The 22,908-nt window shown below is 35.2% G+C and overlaps 1 long non-coding RNA gene across 1 annotated transcript; it reads left to right on the top strand.

Moving 5' to 3' along the window:
• Positions 1 to 18,902: 18,902 nt before the first annotated feature.
• Positions 18,903 to 22,043, top strand: LOC126706851 (uncharacterized). Its single transcript, XR_007648723.1, has 3 exons — positions 18,903 to 19,208; positions 20,459 to 20,521; positions 21,805 to 22,043. It is a non-coding gene; the product is annotated as an uncharacterized LOC126706851 (long non-coding RNA).
• The last annotated feature ends 865 nt before the right edge of the window (positions 22,044 to 22,908 follow it).

The raw sequence follows: 22,908 nt of genomic DNA, 5'->3' as shown, positions 1-22,908 counted from the left end.
TACATGATATTAGCTTACACGTTTTTTAAACTATACATTTCTAAATTATGTAATGGTTTTTCATTATATATATATATATATATGATTAAAAATTTAATTTGTTTTAGACTTTTCGGTTTTTCACTTAATAATTCACTTGTTACAAAAATTAAAAACTTAGATGGACACGTGGTGGAAAATTAGACTCCAATTGAAATCTAATTTAGAATCTAATTGGATTTGGACTCTTCAATTTTTACACTCAATAATTTACTTGGCACAAAATTAGAAATTAAATGAAACACGTGGCGCAAAATTGAAAATTCAATTAGAATCTAATTGGATTTTATTTAAGCTTTGGCTATTAAAATATATATGGATTTTTCTGCTAAGTTCATTTGTGGAATTTCTTTCTATAAATCAAATCTTTAATTTCTTTCATCGCATTCACAACACTCTACAGGTTTAGAGGCATTTTTGTTTGTAGCGTACCAGATCTTCGGCGAGCTCTCTTGATCTCAACCAAGTTGTGGGGTTTGAATGACTGTTTCGGGAAGGCAATTAATGCACTGGACTAGCTCATGCATGCATGCATGTTAACCGAAGCAGCAATGGTATTGGTGATGGTGTTGATTTCCAGTTGTTTTATTTTATTTTTATAAGGAGATTGTAACTTTATTAAGAAGCAGATAAAAACATTATATCTTGAGCCAAAGCGATCTCAATGATATTATGATTTTTCTCTATCCAAGTTATATAAGAATCAACATGTTTGACATGCTGAGCTAAGATCTAAGTTGGGCAATTGCCTTGTTTTCAAACATGAGACATCGAAACCTGCCTAAAAAAACAGAGGTTATGCTAAATTCTTTCAATGATGTTAGCTATAATAGCCGGAGGTTCACTTAATCCAATAAGCGCATGGCTGATATTATTCCCCCCCCAAAAAAAAAAAAAAAACTGATTATTGGAAGTTGTCACTGCCTAAGAATTCACTGCAAGGTCAGTGGACCCATCACTTCTCACTTCTATATAAACTTAATGTTATTTTTGGTTACCCAAAATAGTGTCTGATTTAAATTTTTATCATTAATTCTCTACTATGTGATGGTAAAACTAGAACCCTTCTTTGAGTCAATAAATAAAAGCAATTACGTTTCTTCCTCTGGAGTCTCAATGGGGTAGCACAAATAGTTGTGGACCATGTCTCATACAGTGGAGGTCAATGTCAATAGAAAATTTCCACTTCTCCATCCCTTTGGGCCAAATTCACTTGTCTAGAATTTTAGTCTCTAAGGGGGTAGCTCAATCGGTTGGAAGTAGCATTATGAAGCTAAGATTACCAAATTTTAATTATAAGTAATGATTCAGACCTCAAATCTAAATCCGAATTTTAGCCAATCTACCAATTTATAGCCCAATTGTATACATAATTGGCCAATTAACAATATAACTATAGCAAAAAGTACAGAGAATAGGTAAGTGCTTGGCTCACACAATAGGTATATTTCTCATTCTCATACAAATTCTGAAATAACATACCATTTAGTTTAATTTTTTTTCCTACAAAAAAGTAAAAAAGGTTAAAAGAGTAATACTATCTCACGTACAAAAGGAGAAAAAAGAAAAAAAAAAACGTTATTCTTACTACCCATTTGTATTCAAATGCTTAAATCCTATATGTGTTTTTTTTATCTATTTGAATTCAAATATTTCAATTATCTTTATCAAAAAAACAAATACAAAATTACTTCTTCCAAAAAAATGTTAAAAGAATAATACTATTTCATGTACAAAAGGAAAAAAGAAAAAAACCTTTAGTTTAATTTTTTTTTCTACAAAAAAGCAAAAATCGCAACTCCTAATTTTAAAATGAAGATAAGAGCATATCATTTTGGGAAACACGTTTCTTTTTCTTTTCTATTTTTTTTGGATAGATAACATGAAAAATTTTATTAAACAGAAGAAAACATTACATCATGATGGAGAGCTTGTTCCAAAAAATAAGGATTCTCTTCCATCCAAACCATAAAGTCAAAAATACTAATACCATGTTTTGCCAAGATATGGGTAGGTCTATTTCCTTGTCTACATACATGAGAGAACACCACTTTCCTAACATCATTACAAGAGCTTTGAATCCCATAAATAATAGACATCACCGAAACTGATGGAGGCGATAAACCTTGAAGGGCACGAACCACATTAAGGAAATCCTCTTCCAAAATAAACTCATGTAATCCTACATCTTTTGCAAAATGCAGACCAGATTCAAATGCCTTGGCTTCCACCTCTAAAGGACCCAAAGGAGCATGGAATTTTTTGCACATTGCAGCCACAACCAGACCATTATATCTACAATTTTTTTTTTTGGCATAAACCACCTAAATTTTAAAAACACTAATTCATAGAGATAAACTCCATGTTTAAAACAATATCACCACAATTGAATATGATTAATTTTAAAAAATAAGCTCACACATCCAGCACTCTCAATTCTCTCTGTGTCTGTATCAAAAAAAAAAAAAAAAAAAAAAAAAAAACTCTGCGTCATCCAAGTGCATTCCCCGACTTCATTTCCAATATAACTTTGAATTGTAGTCTACCTTGGTATTTAATTATTGTTGCTTCATCATAATTTTGAAATTAAATACTAATGCTTTTTTTTTTAGTTATTATTCTCAGTCTTTGACATTGTTGAATTTTCAGGTGTTTGTGATGGTTTAAGATCTGAGAACATTGGGGGAAATTGTGGAGTTAAGGAGTACCTATGTGTGTCTTTGTAGTCGACCTTGGTGTTTAATTATTGTTGATTCATTAGAATCTTGAAAATAAATACTAATTATTATTTTAATTCTCAGTCTTAGTCATTGTTGAATTTTCAAGTGTTTGTGATGGTTTGAGACATGACAACATTGGGGAAAATTGTGGAGTTAAGAATTTCCGGTGTGTGTGTCTTTGCTGGTATCGTGAAATAAGTTTTATTAGTCTAAAGAAACAGCTGGTAGCCACTTCCTTTTAAGCATTTTCACATAATTTTTTAGATCTTCCATTGTCACTGGTTTTGGTTGTTTTAATCTCATGTTGTCAATTTAAAAGTGCTATATTTATTAAATGATTCGAATGAACCCTTATTAAAAAATTTATATGAATGAGTGGTGCGGACACCACACGATGACACATCCGTGGAGATTATCTTTATCATTTATGTTATCTTTATTTGGGTTTATCTTTAGTATTGGATTAGTATTTGAGATTGTTAAGATTATCGTACTAGTATTTGAGATTGTTTAGGATTTGTTTAGAAGAGTTTATCTTTATCATTATGATTCCTGGAAGCTGTATATAAAGCTTCAGACGGTTCCTTTTGTATTTTACAGATTATTATTATTATTGAGATTATTTTCATTGAATTGTTTGGTGGTGATTCCAAACACCTTAGGTGGGAAGCCTAAGGTTTTACGGTAGGACTAATCTAGGTGGGAAGCCTAGGTTGTCCTGCATCAACTTGGTATCAGAGCCCAAACCCGATCTCCCCTTTCAGCAACCAAAATCAAGACTGAAATCCCACACCCACACTCACCATCAACAAACAAATCAACCTCCAGACATGCCATTACTCAAATACTTACCCCACGAGATTTGCAAACCAAAGCAACCCAAGTCCCTGCCTCACGAGATCTGCAAACCAGCCCCGACAATCCGTATATACCCTGCAGCCCCACATGAGTTTTTCATTCCCAAGCCAACAGAGAAGCCAGCAACACCTCCCAAACCGTTGACCACCATCCGTGCCCGCCTCTGATCACACAACACAAAAAAAAAAAAAAAAAAAAAAAAAAAAAAAAAAAAATTCAGATTCACAACTTCAATCCGCCAGATCAGAGACAGAGACAGAAGAGAGTTGAAAGCCAACACCAAACCACCGATCCCACCAACGGAATGATACCATCACACAACCCGCCACCAAAATCATCACCAACAGCCGCCGTCACCATCGCTCCCACGATCTGACTCACCAGCTCCGATCTCCACCATCGCGCACCACCGATAGTGAACGCCGATGAGTCACGCTGCCTCTTCGCCGATGACTGTTGCGAGCGCCGATGACTTCTCTTTTTAGTTTTCCTCTGTTTCTCGTTTCTTTAGCTTCTGTGTGTAATGTTTCAGTTTGACGTGCTACTGTTTTGCACTAGTAGGTTTTAGTTTTATATTTTGACCTTTCTTTATTGTATTTCAAAAAAAAAAAAAAAAAAAAAAAAAAAAAAAGAGGGTCAAGTCAGGTCCACAAAGCAGGCAGAATTCTCAAGAAGGCTCCATGTTCACTACACGTGAGGAACCACAAGCCCACTTTCACCATTGTTAGTGGTGTGACCCACTGTCCAGTGAGGCCCAGATTGCTAAGTCAGCCCAACCAAGGTGTGGACTTTCCAAACTTAATGGATTGAAATGCACTTTCAGATTTAATATCAATATGTCTACTATGTGCCTCACTGCCTTTGTACTTTGTTCTGCTTAAATTTTCACATGAATTTATTATTTTAACTGCTGGTTTATTTTCTTTTAGTATTTTATTTTCCCAAAAAAAAAAAAAAAAAATCCAAAAAAAAAAAAAAAAAAAAAAAATTCCTTTAAAGTAATTACTTCTCAGTATTAGTGGTTGAACTAGCCTAATCACATTGTCATAATTAGGTCCTTTTTAATTTAATTCTTGTTGAAGCTAGTACTGCTTGAATGCAACAACATTTGGAATTCATGACTTCTTCTCATATAATTTAACTTGAGTATTATCCTTACTATTCACTTGCTAGAATTAGTTTGTTGATCTCTTTGCATGCATTTGCGTAGTGGTCGTCTAGTAACTAGTTCTGAAGAACAGTCTCATTCCAAATCAAAGTCTAGTTCTGAACCCCAGTCTAGTCCTCAATCCTGCCTAAACATGGATCCTCCTCCCCAAGATGAATTAAGACAAGCCATTGCAGAGCTTACTGCCCGTCTAGGCCACTTAGAGGCTAGGTATGACGAGGAAAATGCACATAATGGAAGAAATAATAATAGGCATAACCCTCACCCTAGGCAAGACCATAGAGACAATGAAGACAACTCCGCTAAGCATATCAAAGTAGAGGCCCCTACCTTCGATGGTGTTAGGAACCCTCAGGTCTACAATGATTGGGTGCGAGAGATGGATCATTTTTTTGAGTGGTATGAACTGTCTGAGGATAGAAAGGTTAGGTTTGCCAAAATGAAACTTGTAGGAAGAGCAAAACTCCATTGGGATAGTGTTGTCAACCACCTCCGTAAGACCCGCCAACCACCTATAACTCTTTGGGAAGAAATGAAGGCCAAGCTCAATGAAAAGTACTTCCCAGTCTCTCATCAAGGCAACTTGTTGGATCAATGGCATGATTTGAGACAAGACAATAGGTCTGCTACTGAGTATGTAGAACAATTTGAAGAGTACAGGATACGTAGCAATGCAACTGAGGATGAGCCAATTACCTTGAGTAGATTTAGGAAAGGTCTCAATTATGATCTTCAAAGAGAATTGGTGGCTCGACAAATCTCAACTCTTGATGATGCTTATACCTTAGTGCAAGATTTAGAGCTGATCCCTAGGCCCCAAGTTGGAAGGAGATTTGACAATCGCATGTTGCCTCGCAACAATTTTGATGGTCCCCAAGGTAGATACCTCCAAGGTACCCAAAATAGGCCTTATCTCAACAACAGACCCTTACACATAGAAGAAAATCCTCAGGGTAGATACCAACAAGGTCCTCAAACTAGACCCAATCCCAACAATAGGCCCTTACGCCCAGAAGACAAAGGGAAAGGTGTGGTTAGAGAGACATTTAGGCCAAATTCTAGAATCCAGTGCTTTAAGTGTCAAGGTTTTGGTCATATGGCTGCCCAATGTCCTAATAAGACTTTGTTGATTGAAGAATTGGATGGAGAGGAAGAGGTAGAAGAAGTAGTCTATGAGCCTAACATTGAAGACATTGTAGAAATAGGAGAGGATGATACCACCCAATTAGCTTGCATTAGAGCCCTACCATCTTTTGATAACCTCAACAAAGGTAGTCTTGATACTCCTGTAATGAGTGTTGTTAGGTGTGCTCTAGCACAGTCCGAAGAAAGTGATGATTGGAAAAGAAATACTATCTTCCAAACCTTTGTCAAGTGTGGAACCACAAATTGCAAGGTTATCATTGACAGTGGAAGTTGCATTAATGCAGTTTCTTCTAAACTTGTCTCCCTCCTAGGTTTGAAGTTAGTTGCCCATCCTAAGCCCTATAAGGTTTCTTGGGTAGATGATTCATCTATCACCATCAAGGATAGGTGTCTTGTTCCTATTCATATCCTCTCATACAAGGCTCAGATTTCATGTGATGTGATTCCGATGGATGTAGGACACATAATTTTGGGACGACCATGGCTCTATGATTTAGATGTCACTCTTTATGGTCGCTCGAACTCTTGTTCCTTCATGCACAATGGACAAAGGATTAAGCTTAACCCAGTCAAAACTAAGTTTGTTAGTGCAAGTAAGGCTAGAGAAGAGCCCAAAAAGCAAAGTATGAACCTCATTAGTCCAAAAGAACTTGAAAGAGCTGTCAATCAAGACTCCATCATCTTTGCTTTGGTTGTTAAGGAAATTATACTAGACAACTTTGAAGAACCAAGAAAAGAAGTACGGTCAGTGCTTCAAGAGTTCCAAGATGTTTTCCCTAAGGAGCTCCCAAATCAATTGCCTCCTATGCGTGATATTCAACACGCCATAGATCTTGTCCCGGGAGCAGCACTCCCAAATTTGCCCCACTATAGAATGAGCCCTCCTCAACATGATGAGATGGTTAGACAAGTGGATGAGCTCTTGCACAAAGGATTTGTGCGTGAAAGCTTAAGCCCGTGTGCAGTCCCTGCACTCTTGACCCCAAAGAAAGATGGATCCTGGAGAATGTGCGTGGATAGTCGCGCAATCAATAAGATTACTGTGAAGTATCGTTTTCCCATCCCTAGGTTAGATGATATGTTTGACATGATGTCAGGAGCCACAATCTTTTCGAAGATTGATTTGAAAAGTGGATACCACCAGATTAGGATTCGCCCAGGTGATGAATGGAAGACTGCTTTTAAGACAAATGATGGTCTATATGAGTGGCTTGTGATGCCTTTTGGGTTATCAAATGCTCCTAGTACTTTTATGAGAATGATGACACAAGTACTAAGGCCTTTCATGGGCAAATTTGTGGTAGTGTACTTTGATGACATCCTCATTTATAGTAACTCAAAAGAGCAACATTTGGACCATCTTAAACAAGTTTGTTCCACTTTGAGGAGAGAAAACTTGTATGCCAACCTAAAGAAATGCTCTTTCTTCACAGATAGTGTCATTTTCTTAGGTTTTGTGGTTTCATCTAAAGGAGTTTCTGCTGACCCACAAAAGGTCAAAGCCATAGTGGATTGGCCCGAACCCAAGAACATTCATGAGGTTCGCAGTTTTCATGGGCTTGCAACTTTCTATCGCCGCTTCATACGTGGATTTAGTACAATCATGACACCAATCACTGATTGTATGAAGCAAGGTGAATTCCAATGGTCCAATGCTGCTGGTAAAGCATTTCAAGAAATCAAGAAGAAGATGACAGAAGCACCGGTGATGCGCCTACCAGACTTTGATAAGGTCTTTGAAGTGGAATGTGATGCGTCTGGTGTAGGCATAGGAGGAGTTCTTAGCCAAGATTGTCACCCTATAGCTTACTTTAGTGAGAAATTAAATGAGGCTAAGAAGAAGTATTCAACATATGACAAAGAACTCTATGCTGTGGTACAAGCTTTAAGATATTGGAGCCATTATTTGACACCCCATGAGTTTGTCACTTATTCGGATCATGATGCTCTCCGCCACATCAATTCCCAAAAGAAATTAAATGCTCGGCATGTCCCTTGGGTTGAGTTTTTGCAAAGATTCTCTTTTGTTTTGAGACATAAATCTGGTGTTGAGAATAAGGTAGCTGATGCTTTGAGTCGCCGAGTCACCTTACTTTCTGTGATGAGCACAAAAGTCATAGGGTTTGAGAAGTTGCAAGAAGAGTATGAATCTTGCCCAGATTTTGGAGAAGTGTACACTACACTTAAAACTGAGCATCTTCAGGTTGTTGATGATTTTATCCTCCGAGATGGCTACTTGTTTAAAGCCAATAAGCTTTGTATCCCCCGCACATCAGTTAGAGACTTTTTGGTTTGGGAAGTACACGCGGGAGGACTTTCAGGACATTTTGGACGTGATAAGACAATTGAAGAGGTAGAGAGGCAGTTCTATTGGCCAAGTCTTAAGAGGGACGTTGCCAAAATAATTGGTCAATGTCGTCAATGTCAACTGGCTAAGCATTGCAAGCAAAATACTGGCCTTTACACTCCTTTACCAGTTCCATACCGTCCTTGGGAGGATATTAGCATGGACTTTATACTAGGTCTTCCCTGTACCCTTAGGAAGTTTGATTCCATCCTTGTAGTGGTAGACCGGTTCTCTAAGATGGCTCACTTTCTTCCATGCTCTAAGACTTCTGATGCATCTAAGGTAGCCAAGATTTTCTTTGATGAGATTGTTAAGTTGTATGGGTTGCCTAAATCAATTGTATCAGATAGGGATGTTAAATTCATGAGCTATTTTTGGAAGACACTTTGGCACATGATGGGAACAAAGTTGAAATTCTCCACAGCATACCATCCTCAAACTGATGGTCAAACTGAGGTTGTCAATAGGAGTCTAGGAAATCTTTTAAGGTGTCTCATAGGTGAGAATGGTAAGACTTGGGAATCTATACTCCCTGTAGCCCAATTTGCTTACAATAACTCAGTCAATAGGTCCATAGGTATGAGCCCATTTGAAGTTGTTCATGGTTATACACCTAGGAGACCTTTAGACCTTCTCCCAATGTCCTCACATGATAGGGTTTCTGTGTCTGCAGTAGAGTTTGCTAGTCAAATGCATGAGCTGCATAAAGAGATCATCAAACGAATTCATGCTAGTAATCTTAAGTATAAGACTCAGGCTGATTTACATCGACGTCATTTAGACTTTGATGTAGGAGATTATGTTATGATTCGTATCAGACCTGAACGGTATCCTTCAGGAACCGTTAAGAAATTGCAGGCCCGCAGTGCTGGCCCATTCAAGGTATTAAAGAAACTTGGACCTAATGCTTATGTGATTGATATACCTTCAGATTATGGTATTAGTTCTACTTTTAATATTGCTGATTTACTTGCTTTTAAAGGTCCAGCAGTTATTCCCTATGACCCTTTTGATGATCCTCTCTCTTCTTCTTTGGCTAACCCTATCCCTAACCCTACACCATCTTGTTTCCAAAAGGCACATAAAGATATTATTGATGTTATTTTGGATGAGCAGTCTCTTTTCACTAGGGATGGAACAGTTCAACGCTTCTTGGTTCGCTGGCGAGGACGGCCTGATTCTGACTGTACATGGATCACCAGAGAGGAGTTGCAGCAGCTTGATCCTGCTCTTTTGGAGGCTTACTTGGATACACTTGCTACCACCTCATCTCTACCTCCTATCACTCGCACATATGAGCGTCGACGGAGGCGCCATGCTGATCCAGTAAGCTTGTGGCTTGATGGAGTTTGTTCTGATGTCACTTGATCCTTACGAGCTTTACTCGACGGGGTCGAGTTTCTCCCACCCCAGGGGAGTTGGTGCGGACACCACACGATGACACATCCGTGGAGATTATCTTTATCATTTATGTTATCTTTATTTGGGTTTATCTTTAGTATTGGATTAGTATTTGAGATTGTTAAGATTATCGTACTAGTATTTGAGATTGTTTAGGATTTGTTTAGAAGAGTTTATCTTTATCATTATGATTCCTGGAAGCTGTATATAAAGCTTCAGACGGTTCCTTTTGTATTTTACAGATTATTATTATTATTGAGATTATTTTCATTGAATTGTTTGGTGGTGATTCCAAACACCTTAGGTGGGAAGCCTAAGGTTTTACGGTAGGACTAATCTAGGTGGGAAGCCTAGGTTGTCCTGCATCAATGAGCTATTTCCCTTCTAATGTCTTTTCTTCGTAAGGCTACAACAAATAGATTTGGAGACTCAACAGGCTGGTGGAGATACTTGCCATGATCTTATATTACACACTCAATAGAGCTCACAAGCTTCCTTAGTGTTTGGTATTCAATTTGAAGCCTAACGTATTGCACTAAAGGTTTTAAAAATTAAGTTTTACTCATTTGCGTATAAATTAGGAGGCTTTTCTTTAAAGAAATAATATGTGATTAGTTCCTCTTCGCATTAATTTGTTTCTAATTTTTAATATCTTCATTTTTTTTTTCTAACTGGATCATAATACTAAAAAAAAAAAAAATTATTTAGAATTTTGATTTGAGTTTATGCTATTTTGGGTTGTTGAGAATCATGGAAAAAGAAGTGAAATTTATAATATTTAGGAATAAATTGTTACATTTTTTTTACTAAGGTGATCCACTTTTTGACTTATTTGCAGGTTGATTAGATGGATTAAGAAGAAAGGCTTGGTTTTTCCTCAATGACATGACATCTTTTTCTTTTTTCTTTTTCTTTTTTGTTAAATTTTTATTCCTTTTTTCCCTTGATGGATTATTGTTATATATATATATATATATATATATATATGAAGTAATGTCGAAAACAAGATAAAAAAGAAAAGAAAAAGAAAAGCCTTCGATCATGCACGAAGCTATAAATCTGTAATGAAACAATGAATAGATTGATGAAAGATTCAAAGTTGAACACCACTAGAAATTTTGGTGATTAAAAAATGCATCAACCTTAAATTATAATCAATAAAGAATTTTGCACTTACAAAAAAAAAAAAAAAAAATAGTAGAGCCTCTAAGCACACGCAACGTGTGTTCGAAGATGCGATAAATATATGATGGGCATAGGCTGTAATAGTACGTGAAATCATAACAAAAAAGGCTCAGTGAAACAAACATTGATAAGCATGATGAAATCCTATTCTAGGCATGCAAAGATAAATAGGAAGAATTGAAATTGAAAAACATGGTAAATATGTGTGTGATGTGTGATTGTTAGGACATATGTGTTTCACATGTTAAGAACATATGTCACGATTTTATGTAATTGGCTTATCCTTTGAAAAAACGCACTTTACTTGTATTTGGGTAGATTTGGGATGTGTTTAAATACTACAAGAAATCATGTTTCAAGATCAAGTGTTGAAGCCTTCAAGTTTGTCCAAGAAAACAAGCTGATAGTGCAAATTCATTAAAGCTCGACAACTGCATCTATCCAGCTTAAGAAAGCTGTTCAAAGCCCCGTGTGCTCGATAGCTTCATTTGTCGAGATTTATTGATGCACTATTTAATCTCCCTGTGCGATCCGAACTTCATTTTGTTCGATCTCTCTTTCGATACTTCTCTGTTTTCTCTCCCAAACTATCTCATCTTACTCCAATCTTTGTTCCTCAAGGTTTCTTCAAGCTTTTTCAAGTTTTGCTTCACTTGGTAAGCTTCTAATCCTTTCATATTCATGCATTTCATGCTTTGAAACCTAGGTTTTGGGGTTTTTGAAAAATTTTGGTGTTTTTCAAAATTGATGAGTTATTATTGAAATTTTGGGATGGGTTTTCACTTAAATGAGTTTAAAACCTCATACATTGCGTCACATTAGCATTATAATAGTATTGTCATGCATTTAGATGTGTGCTATCTGTTTGTGTGCTGATAGGTTTGGATTGGGGTGAACCCATGATGAAATTTCTTTTGCATGTCACATGTTCATGCATTTCCCATGCATACGTACTCTCTTTTCAATATACTTGTTATATTTGAAATTGCTTGGGACTTTTTTGATTGTCTTTCTTTCTCTCCCTCTCTTTCTGTTTATGTTAGTCGTGTCTATGACACCTAAGCATAAATCTACTCCAGCTCGGAACCCTCTTCGTTCCGGAGCTTCTTCATCCTCTAATCCTATCCTGTCTCATATTCGGTTCCGTGATGATGATGCCTTCAAGGCATTCTCAGAAAACTTTTCTAAACGAGGCATTCATTCGGAATGCCAAGTCATTCTGTCGGACTTTGCCGATACTAACCTTCCCACTGTCATTCACAGTCGGGGATGGGAGTCACTGTGTGACGTCCCGGTCACCTGTCCTCTCGTGCTTATCTAGGAGTTTTACTCCAACATGCACGAGATTGATCGTTTAGTACCTCTTTTCTTCACTCGCGTTCGAGATATGCGCATTCCTATCACACTGCAACTTGTTGCAAATGTGCTTTGGGTCCCAATGATAGAGTTTCCTGACTATCCTAGTTGTGAGCGTCTGAGGACTGTGTCCAAGGATGAGCTTATGTCTGCTTTCTGTGAGCGCCCTTCTGTTTGGGGTAAGCGTCAGTTTACACCATGTAGACCTTTTGCTAAAGGTCCTAGATTCATGAACATGGTGATGACCTTTGTTTTGCATCCACTCTCTCACTACAACTCCATTACAGAGCCTCGTGCTCGATTTTTGCTATCTCTTCTTGAGCATCTTACTATATATTTCCCTTCTCATTTCATTCTTTCTATTATAGATGTTCATCTAGATTCGGCGTCCCGTGATAAGCTCATCTTTCCTTCCGTTATCACGAGGATCTTAAGCCACTTTTCTATTCCTTTTCCCTCTTCCAATCATTTCACAGTCATGTGTGCCATAGATTACGCTATCGTTAAATGTAGCAAGGCCCAGTTTCGGTCGAGGCATTTGAATTCAGTAGCTCCTCCCTCCCGTTCAGCTCCATCCCGTTCTTCTCCATCCACATCCGTTCCTTCCTCTTCTTCGGGCGATGTGACGTTAGGAGACATCATGGTGCAGCTGCAGTGCATGGATGTTCGCCTAGATACACTCTCTACGGAGTTGTATTAGGTGAATGTTCATGTCAGTCGTATTGCATGGCGATAGGCGTCCATGGGTGGTTTTGCTTTTGAGGCTTCTCCTCCACCACCTCCTCCCGTGGCTTCTGATTCTGAGGGTGAGGATGATGATTTTGGTGATGACGATGATGCTTTTGATGATGCTGATGGAGATGCTAGCTCTACCGATGAGATGTCTACTTGACACTTTTACCCTTTGTCACTCGTGACAAAAAGGGGGAGTAGTTTTGGATATGAAAGTAGTCATTCTTAGGGGGAGAGTTAGTATATGACCATTTTGTTAGGGGGAGTGTTGATATGTTTTGAGGGATGTAGTGAGGATAGTATGTGTCTTTTCTTTTCTTTCTTTTTAGATACATTATTCTTGTACATGAGGTCTTGTGACCATTTATAGACATACATTGTACTTTACTCCTATTTATATTGATGTATGTTTTGCTTTCACCTACCCCTTCATGTGTTGTTTCTTTTCTCCCTTTATACACATGCTTCTTATTACTTGTATGCAATCTACTATTTTTGTTTTACACAAAGATGCCTTGATGAGTTTTGTTTAAAGTGTTTCAGAAAAACAGGTTGTCAAAGTCTACTTGCCATAAACTTTCTTCTTGCAAAGTTTTTCAAGAGTTTGTGTTAGGATAGATTTTATTGTATTCAACAAGTGAATATGAGTTGAGTGATTTATGACTTCTCTCATATGTTCATTTGTTTGTTGTAATTTTGTCACAAATTGCTAAAGAGAAAGATTGTTAGGACATATGTGTTTCACATGTTAAGAACATATGTCATAATTTTATGTAATTGGCTTATCCTTTAACAAAACGCACTTTACTTGTATTTGGATAGATTTAGGATGTGTTTAAATACTTCAAGAAACCATGTTTCAAGATCAAGTGTTGAAACCTTCAAGTCTGTCCAAGAAAACAAGCGGGTAGTGCAAATTCATTAAAACTCGACAGCTGGCTCAACAACTGCATCTATCAAGTTTAAGAAAGCTATTCAAAGCCCCGTGTGCTTGACACCTACTCGACAACTGCTCGACACCTTCTATCTGTCGAGGTTTAAGAATTTCAGAATTCTAATATGATTTTCTTGGGATTCGTGAATATGTCTTCGAATTTTCTTTTCTCCTAACCCTAGACATATAAAAGGATTGTTTTAAGGGCCGTCAAACAGTTTATAAATTGCACAAGCATTGAGCAAACTCTGTTCAAGCAAATTGTGACCGGAGACGAAGTTCTTGCCCTAGTTCATCTCTTTCTCTTGAAGAAGTTGCTGTGTATGTGCACCGTAGGGTTTTGTGACCAAGCATCTTCTTGATCTTCATCATGTGGATGAACTGAAGAACTTTGCAACTAACAATCTTCTTAGTTGATGATTGAAGTTGCGTACTACGATCCGCGCAATTGGTTAGTCACGTACTTTGGAGTCGTGCATCAGAAAGAGGAACTATCACTACAGAACAAGTCCAATTGGGTATTTGGGTAAGAGTTCAACTGTAGGTTGGTAAGATACTTGAAATTCCTTTACTTGTAACTGCTTGTTGTGATAATAGTGGAATTTCGGGAGTGGTGACTTGAAAATCACCCGATGGGGTTTTTGCCGTTAGGTTTTCCCCATTCATAAACAAATCACCGTGTTATTTATTTTCCGCTACATAATTAGTTTATTGGTGATTTGTTTGTGCTACCACGCGTTTGCATAATAAATTGATTAATTAATAACTTGACTAATTAATTAATTAATTTCTATCGCAAAGGGGTTATTCAATTTGTGGCCTATCAGTGATAAACCCTAATCTAAGAGCATTTGAACGTGTTGATTCTTAGACCTAGAATTTAATTCAATTAAGAATAATTCATAGATACAAATAGATTTTGAAAACCATTTTTATTTTGAAATAGACCTTGAGATTTGCAAAGAGTTTCAATTTTGAAAAGAAGTTTTGATTTTGAAACATATTTCATTATTGAAAACAAGTTTTAAGATTTTAGATCAAAAGAATATTCTTGAAACTAAAACAAAAAATAGTTTCTTTTATAGGTGCAGAAAATTATTTAAAATAATGCATATTTTTAATCAGGGACGGAGCCATGCTTTGACTTGGGTGGGGGTGGGGGCAACGCCCCCTCTAGAATTTGGAAAAAAAAAGTATATATATGTACTAATTTAGCATTTTTTTCAACAAAATTACACTTAGGCTCCCTTAAAAATAGCAAGCTCCAAAAAAAATAAGCCCAATAACAAAATCACCAATAGCAAAGTTATAAAAATAATTAAGCTCAATCTACCAATTTTAGCAAAATAAAAAAAGCCCAACCCTTTAAAATTTCTGAAACAAAACTAATCTACAAATTTAAAGTTTCAATCCTTCCATCAAATTCCCAAGGGAAAAAATAAAATAAAAATCCCTTACTCAGTGAGAGTGAGAGACACTAAACTGAAAAGAAAGGCAAAGAGGTAGAGTCATTACAACACAACACAATAGCAGATTGAACATACATATACGTGCATAATTGATGTTTTGAAGGACACTTGAGAGAGAGAGAGAGAGAGAGAGAGAGAGAGAGAGAGAGAGAGGGTTTACAGTGGATGAAATGAAGAAAAATGAAGAAGATAAAACAAAGGAAGAGAAACAAGCTGAAGAAGGAGAGGGGAGAAATAAAAATGATTAGCTGTGTGGATATGGAAAAGGTAGAGAAAAAAAGAAAAAGAAAAAGAAATGTCTAGAAGATAGGGAATGTTGGGTGGAGGAGAATAAATCAGATGAAAACAAAAACAAAAAGCTTGGCTTATAGGTGGGTCAGTGGGTGGGAAATGGAAAACTAAAGTAAAGATAATATAATTTTAGTTCAAATATAATATATTTTTATATTGCTATATATTAGGTTAATATATTGATATTATATAATGTGCAATATATATATATATATATTAAAGTAATGGTACAGAAATATTTTGTTTCTTTAGTCAAATTGACCGCCTTGATTTATTAATATTAATTGGAGTTTCATAATATTCAATAATAAAAAATTGGAGTTTCATAATTTTTATTTTTATTTTTTTATACTTCAGCCCTCCTTAACTCGAAGTCCTGGCTCCGTCCCTATTTTTAATGCAGGAAATAGTGTAGATTTTTTAATGCAGAAAACAATTTATGTTTTTATGTAGAAAACCATGCAAAAAAATGGTGTAGTGAAAAGTGCAGAAAAATAGCTTTCTTTAAGATTTTTTAACAAACTGGATCTATATATGAACCAAAATTTAATCAACAAAATAATCCTAGATCTAAAGTACTTGCATGCAAGAACATGTAATTCTAGTATTTTAACTCATAAGAATGGAAATAAATTTATAACTATGAAAAACCATAATTCTAAACATGTGAAAATAATATTTGAATTATAAACCCTAGAAACATAAAAACTATGAAAAAACCTAGATCTAGCATACCAATTTTGCAATAAATCAATAAAGCATTGTCTCAGGATTAAATTGGGTACATGCAACCTTATCATAAACCATACCCTCAACCAATAATGATATGACACATCATTTAATATAAATTGGACTAAAAATTATACCAATTAGAATTAAGAGTTCATAATCATGTGTGGTCGGGACTTAATTCATGCAAGTGCACGTTACTGTTTAAACTTGTTTTCTGGATATCTTTTAATCCCCTTGTCCAATTGAAACCCATGAAATTTCATGAAAGCTCAAATTAGTGTGAAAACACTACAGTTTGTTTAGATCCCAAATTAAAAAATTACAGCTAGATTGCTTTTACTCTAACTTAAACAAAGTGTGGAACAAAAGTAAATACACACAATGAACTGATAACACTACTCTAAACCATATCTAACCACAATAAACAATAAAAGCAAAGCTTATAGAGTAAGGAAGAGAGATGCAAACACAAGATAACACCAAGACATGTTATTGAAGAGGAAACTGAAGAACTCGGCGAAAAAACCTCTTCGTAACCTTCCAAGTTGAAATCAATTCATAGAGAATAAAGTTGGAGTACGTGAATAACAAAAGACTCTCTAAGCCTAGTCTACCCCATGTACTTGAGCGCTCCAAACTTTTGCTACCAACAGACTTTTCGGAGTCTTGTCTTTTTTAGCTTTCTAGATCCTGCAATTCAGCCCAATTGCATTCGTCACTAAATGACTTCTTCCAATATTTCCCAACAGCACCAAAACCTCACTTAAAACTTAAATTGGATGCGGTAAGTGTTTGGGTTAAGAACCTTTCAAGGATGTAGAGATAGAGAGGTAGGAGTAGAGGAAAACCACAAGGAAATGTGTAGATGATTGTAGGTATAATAATCTCTAAATCTCAAATGTATTTGCTAGGGTTTTCTCTCTGAAAAACATTCCTTACAATTCATGGGTAATGAGTAGGGGTGTGCAGCCAACCAACCAACCCGCCAAAACCAACCCGACCCAACCCAACCCGCTGGATCAGGTCGGATTTTAGGGCTTGGTGGGTTGGGTTGGGTTACAAAATTTTTTTTGATAGCAGGTCGGGTTGGGTTTGGGTCATAAAATTCCAAACCCACCAAACCCAACCTAACCCACCCATATATTTAATATATATTTAAAATATATTATAAAATTAATAAATTTTTTAAAATAACTAGCTCTTCCTATCCTATATAAAAGTCAATTAGTTCACACAAATCCGAGTAAATTACTATTGTTGTTTAGTCATTAGTGTTGTTTGCCTTTAAAGAGTCACATTAATACTAATCTTTGGATTTTTTTAATATATTTATATTTATTATTTTTTCTACTCAATTTAATAATAATAATAATAATATTAATAAATTTGTCTAACCCATGAGTTCAACTCGACCTAACCCGACCTATGTGGGTTGGGTTGAATTTTTTTTGATCCACAATGGTGGGTTGGGTCAAAAAATCCCCTTAACTTGACCCATGCACACCCCTAGTAATGAGGGTATTTATAATGTGCGTAAAGAATTTGGGAAAACACTTTATCTTTTTGCCAAACAGAGAGTTTTGCAGGTACCTCGTGAGATGGCGCTTCCTGCGAATTACTCGTGAACTTGATAGCCTGGCATGACTTTTCAGCTTCCAGTTATGTGCTTCACACGTGGCCTTTTGAGGGTTACTCTTCTTGCGAGCTAGTTGCGAATTGCACTGATTCATCTTTGAAGCTTGATTCTTCACCAATCTCTTACACTTATTCCTTACAAATAAACTCACATAAATATAGGGAAATGATTGAAGAAATTACAATCAAATTTGGTATGGAATTAAAGCCAACAAAAGGTAGTTGGAAATCACAATTTTAGACTTCATTTTGATTGCTGTGACCTTAAGATTTATTTCATGAAATATATTTAGAGATCACATAGTCGAAATTACAATTTTGCCCTTGTGACATGATATAGTGGTGATATGAAATGCAATATATGTAACACCCCGACCCAATTTTATAATTAAACTATGTGTTTAAGTGGTTAAGTATTATTAATATTTTAAGCCACTTACTAAAATTAATATAAGAGTATTTAATAAACATATTATTTTATAATACTATTGAATAAGAATTGTATAGATTATAAATAATTGAAATGACTATTTGTATTATAAATATATACTTAGCATGTACAAAACTATATTAAGTGGTTTAAGTTATTAGATACATAGTTGGTATTTTAATTAGACAAATGATGCATGAGATTTTGTAGTGGAAATTCCACCCACATGCAACCAATTGAAATTCAACACATAAATGCCAAAGTTTCATGCATGTTGACAAACCCAAAGACCAAGACTTGGTTGGCCATGCAATCACCAAGCTCCATCTCAATTCTTCTTTGACTTTTCTCAAGCTCTAGGACATCCCATAAACTCCCTTACTCTCATTTTCCACGGGTACACACACAAATCTGAAATTTCAGCTCACTTTGCTCTCTTTTCCTCTCAAGGAAAGAGCTAGGAAGCTCTCTTAGGTCCACTTTGTCAAGCCCACGGGTCCACAAATTAAAAGAGAGATAAGGCTTCATCATCTTTTCTTCTTTCTACTCTTTTAAAAGTAACTAGAATAGTTAAGAGCTCTCTCCCTCTTTCATTCCTACGGGTCCAACACCAAAAGAAGGAAAAGCTCTCAATTCTTTTCTCCCTTTCACACCTATGAGTCTAGCAGCAAGGAAAGATGTTTCTTTCAATTCTTCTCAAGATTTTGTACCCAACTTGAAGCTAAAGTGATTCTAGCTCTATCACTCCAAGAATCCATGTCTAGGGTAAGGGAAAATGTAATTCTTTTAGTCTATTGTCCATATATATATATATATATATATATATATATATATATATAGTGTTTTAAGAAGCTTTGAAATTGTGTTGGTGATTTGTTGAAGGTAGATTAGGGTCTTTACTAATTAAAGATTTTATATGATTAAGGAAGTAAGAAAAATTTAGGATAAGTATTTTTGATGCTGCTGCTGCTGGGATTTTTGTTGTGTGTATTTTTGCTCTAAATGGTTAAATGACTGTATGTAAGTGTTTTCTAGCATGTCTAATGAGTGTATAAAAATCCCCATATGATAATAAGACTATTTGCAATCATTTTATGATTTTACAAGAAAATGTTTCAGAGCTGCCTCTGTAACAGATTCTGTGTTTAAGCATTATAAATTATGTATTAAATTGTATACAGTGAATTTGGATGCTAGGGATATTTCCTATGAAATCTAAGACACACATGGTTGTTATGGAAGTGGTCTCATAGAATTTGGATGAACATAAAAATAATGGTTTAATTTGTAAGTTGCAAGAAATTTTGTCAGGATAGATTTGAGTATACTATCTTACGTGATTTTTAGTAAATCATGAGTTTACGTTTTGACTCCAAAATTTTATGGTATATACTGGACATACAGGGGAGTATTTATGTAAAATTTCACGACAATTGGTTGTGTGTGGACAGCCCATTTGTATTTTACAAATGGAGCATACATTGTTGAAATGAGCAGTGAACAACATATGCTACACCTGACTTTGAAAATTTAATTCTAAACTTAGGGTGAATGTTTTGAGCTATAATTTAATATGTTTATATTTTGGTATGTTTAGATCATAGATTAATTTCGTTTAACTTGGTTTGAGGTCCAGTATTGAAAGGAGGGGTTCTAAACCATGCGACGGTTGTATTTATGAAGCTGTTTTGTCCGACGTGTTGTATGTTACCATACATATGTATATAGTTACATGACCATGCTTAAAGGAGTTTATGTTTATGTATGCATTATTGCCTTAATCTCAAGCACATTTTGAAATGAAGTTGGCACCTCTAGAGATATGATATAAATATGAGAATGATGGTTTTCTTTAGTTTGGTACATTATTTGTTGATGTGTGCATAATATGTTTGTGGTAACCTCATTGAGGTGGGATTATGACTTCCTTGATTTTAAGAGATAGGCTTGGAGATGAATGTGTAAGTTTATGATAAGGAGTAATGGATAGTGATAAGCTTTGATATTTGGTTTAGGTGTTACTAGTTCCCCAGGTCCAAGCTCCTTCGACTGTAGGCTCTCGGTTCCTCTGCTTTCAGGTAAGGGATAAGTTATATGTGTATTTGGTAAGTCATGAGGTCATTTTAAAGTATATTATGCATTAAAAGGTTTTTGATTAGAGATATGACATAAAATCATTATTCCGACAAAGATATGTTCGTGAGCTTTCAAAACCTTATGTATATGATTCAAGCATATTGATGTCATTACTAATTTCCACGAACATGATGTTTAAAAAAAAGAATAGAAATGCTATTATTATGAAATGTTATGTAAAATAAGAAATTTCAGTATGATGTAAAGTATGAAATGTTTTCGGGTTATATCCTCTGGTGATTTGAACTCTGTCAGTAGGGGTTAATTACTTGCTTTCCATGGAAAATGTTATATGATTGGCCATTAAATGGGACTGGCTCTACTGTACTTGCCCTTGTTGGTTATGACCAACTTGTGGAGGAAGTCAACCTACCCCTATGGTTGAAAGATATATATTATGATGTGATCCCGAGAATACCTGGCATTGTGGAGAATGCTAGATGCCTAGCACCATGGTGCTAGAAGCTTCCCAAATAAGTACAGACTTATCAGATATGAACTAACCAATAAGTTATTTATGAATAGCTATATTATGTTATTAATTATGAGAGAATGATTTTGTTAAATGCATTGTTAAAGTTAAAAGCTCTCATGAAAATAAGAAGTTTCTGATGAAAAGAAAGCTGTTCATTAAAGATAAAAGTTTCTGAAGTTCTGTTGTGCTTTAAAGATAAAGAATCTGATGAAAAAGTTTTAGTGTTCTATAAAGATAAAGTTTCTGATGAAAGTACAAGTTTATGTTAAAAAGTCATCAGATATCTGTTCTTTGTGAAATGTTAAGTTTTATGACTATGAAAGTTAGAATATTTTACGAGAAGAAGATTATAAAGAAAAGTTTTCTTATTTGTCAAGATGTTTCTAGTTTAAGACAAAGTTACCAATTAACTGATTTAAGTTAAAATGATTATTTTGTAATGAGAATGCATATATATTGATTTTAACAATCAATATAACATTTGGTGACTTTGTAAGAAATGAAAGAAATTAAATTCGAAATGTTTTGGTAATATTATTTTGATAAGAAAAGGGAGAACAATATTTTCCTATGAAAAGTGTATAAGTTATTATTATGAGTAGTATAAAATACTATGCATAAAAAGTTGTTCTCTTATTCGAATATTCATAGAATGAAATGATCTGATTTACATGCATCCTTATTAAATTCTCATATATCTTACTTTTACTGAGCTGTGTAGCTCACCTCTTCCACTATTTCAATTAACAGGTTTTATTTTGAAGCAGAGGGAGCCTTAGTCGAGTTTTGGAAGGAGCTGGTTTAGTTTTAAAAGTAGAGATCCCAAATTAGCATTCTGACGTTTAGCTTTATAGTTATTGTGTATTTTAGGATATAATGAAAGTGTATACCTTAAAGTATTAAGAGATATATTATGTGAAATTCAAAATTTGAATAATTGGTGGATTGTATTATCCTTTGAGGTACAATGTAGATGCTCTGAATATCAAGTGGAAAGTTATATGCTTTAAGTAAAGAAACAAGAATGAAAAGAAAGAGGGAAGTTTTTGTAAAAGTTTTGGAAAAAAAGTTAAGTTGGTTATTGTTAATATCAGGTTTAAGCTTGATATTAGCATGCCAGTCATGGTCACAAATCCAGATATCGGGTTTGGAGCGTGACAATATATATATATATATATATATATATATATATATAATATATTGTTATATGGGAATTGCCAAAAAGTCAAGTTTGGGTCCATTGTCCAGTGGCACTGGATGTTGGAAGTAAAGTTTGGAAAATTGTTCAAATTGATTTACAAAGTTACAAAGCAATATCAATAATATATCAATAAAGCAAGATATGCTCAAATAAACTTACAAGCAAAATAAACAAGTGCAAAAGCGTATAAAATTAAGGATTAAGTAAAACTTATCGCCGAGGCATGGAACTAAATCCGCTATCCTTAAGAAGTGATTTCGCCCCCACTGGAATGAATCCGTCGGTGCAAATGGCTTAGGCGGTTGCTCTTTAGGATACAACGGTAACTTTGTTAATGTGCACTCACAAACAGAGTTTCGAACTCGTCACAAATGCCTAAGAGAAAATTTTTAGCAAATATAGAGGAGCTAAAGTATCAAAGTAATATCTGTTTTATTGTTTTTAACTAATATCATATTTGTAGAATTTTGATAGTCTTATAGCTCTAAAAAAGGAAGTAGCTAAAGATGATTAGAGTGAAAAGCGAAAGGAAAAAACAAAGGAATTTTCTTTTCCATTGATGCCGCAAGCTGCTATGTATTTTCTGCAAAGCAGGGGAAGGTGTGGCTGACTATTTTTCTAAGGAAATATGAGATGATTGAGGGTTTTGTTTG

The sequence above is a fragment of the Quercus robur genome, chromosome 11, assembly GCF_932294415.1.
Source record: "Quercus robur chromosome 11, dhQueRobu3.1, whole genome shotgun sequence".
In the NCBI taxonomy this organism is placed as follows: domain Eukaryota; kingdom Viridiplantae; phylum Streptophyta; class Magnoliopsida; order Fagales; family Fagaceae; genus Quercus; species Quercus robur.
This window is presented reverse-complemented; position numbering and strand designations above follow the sequence as displayed.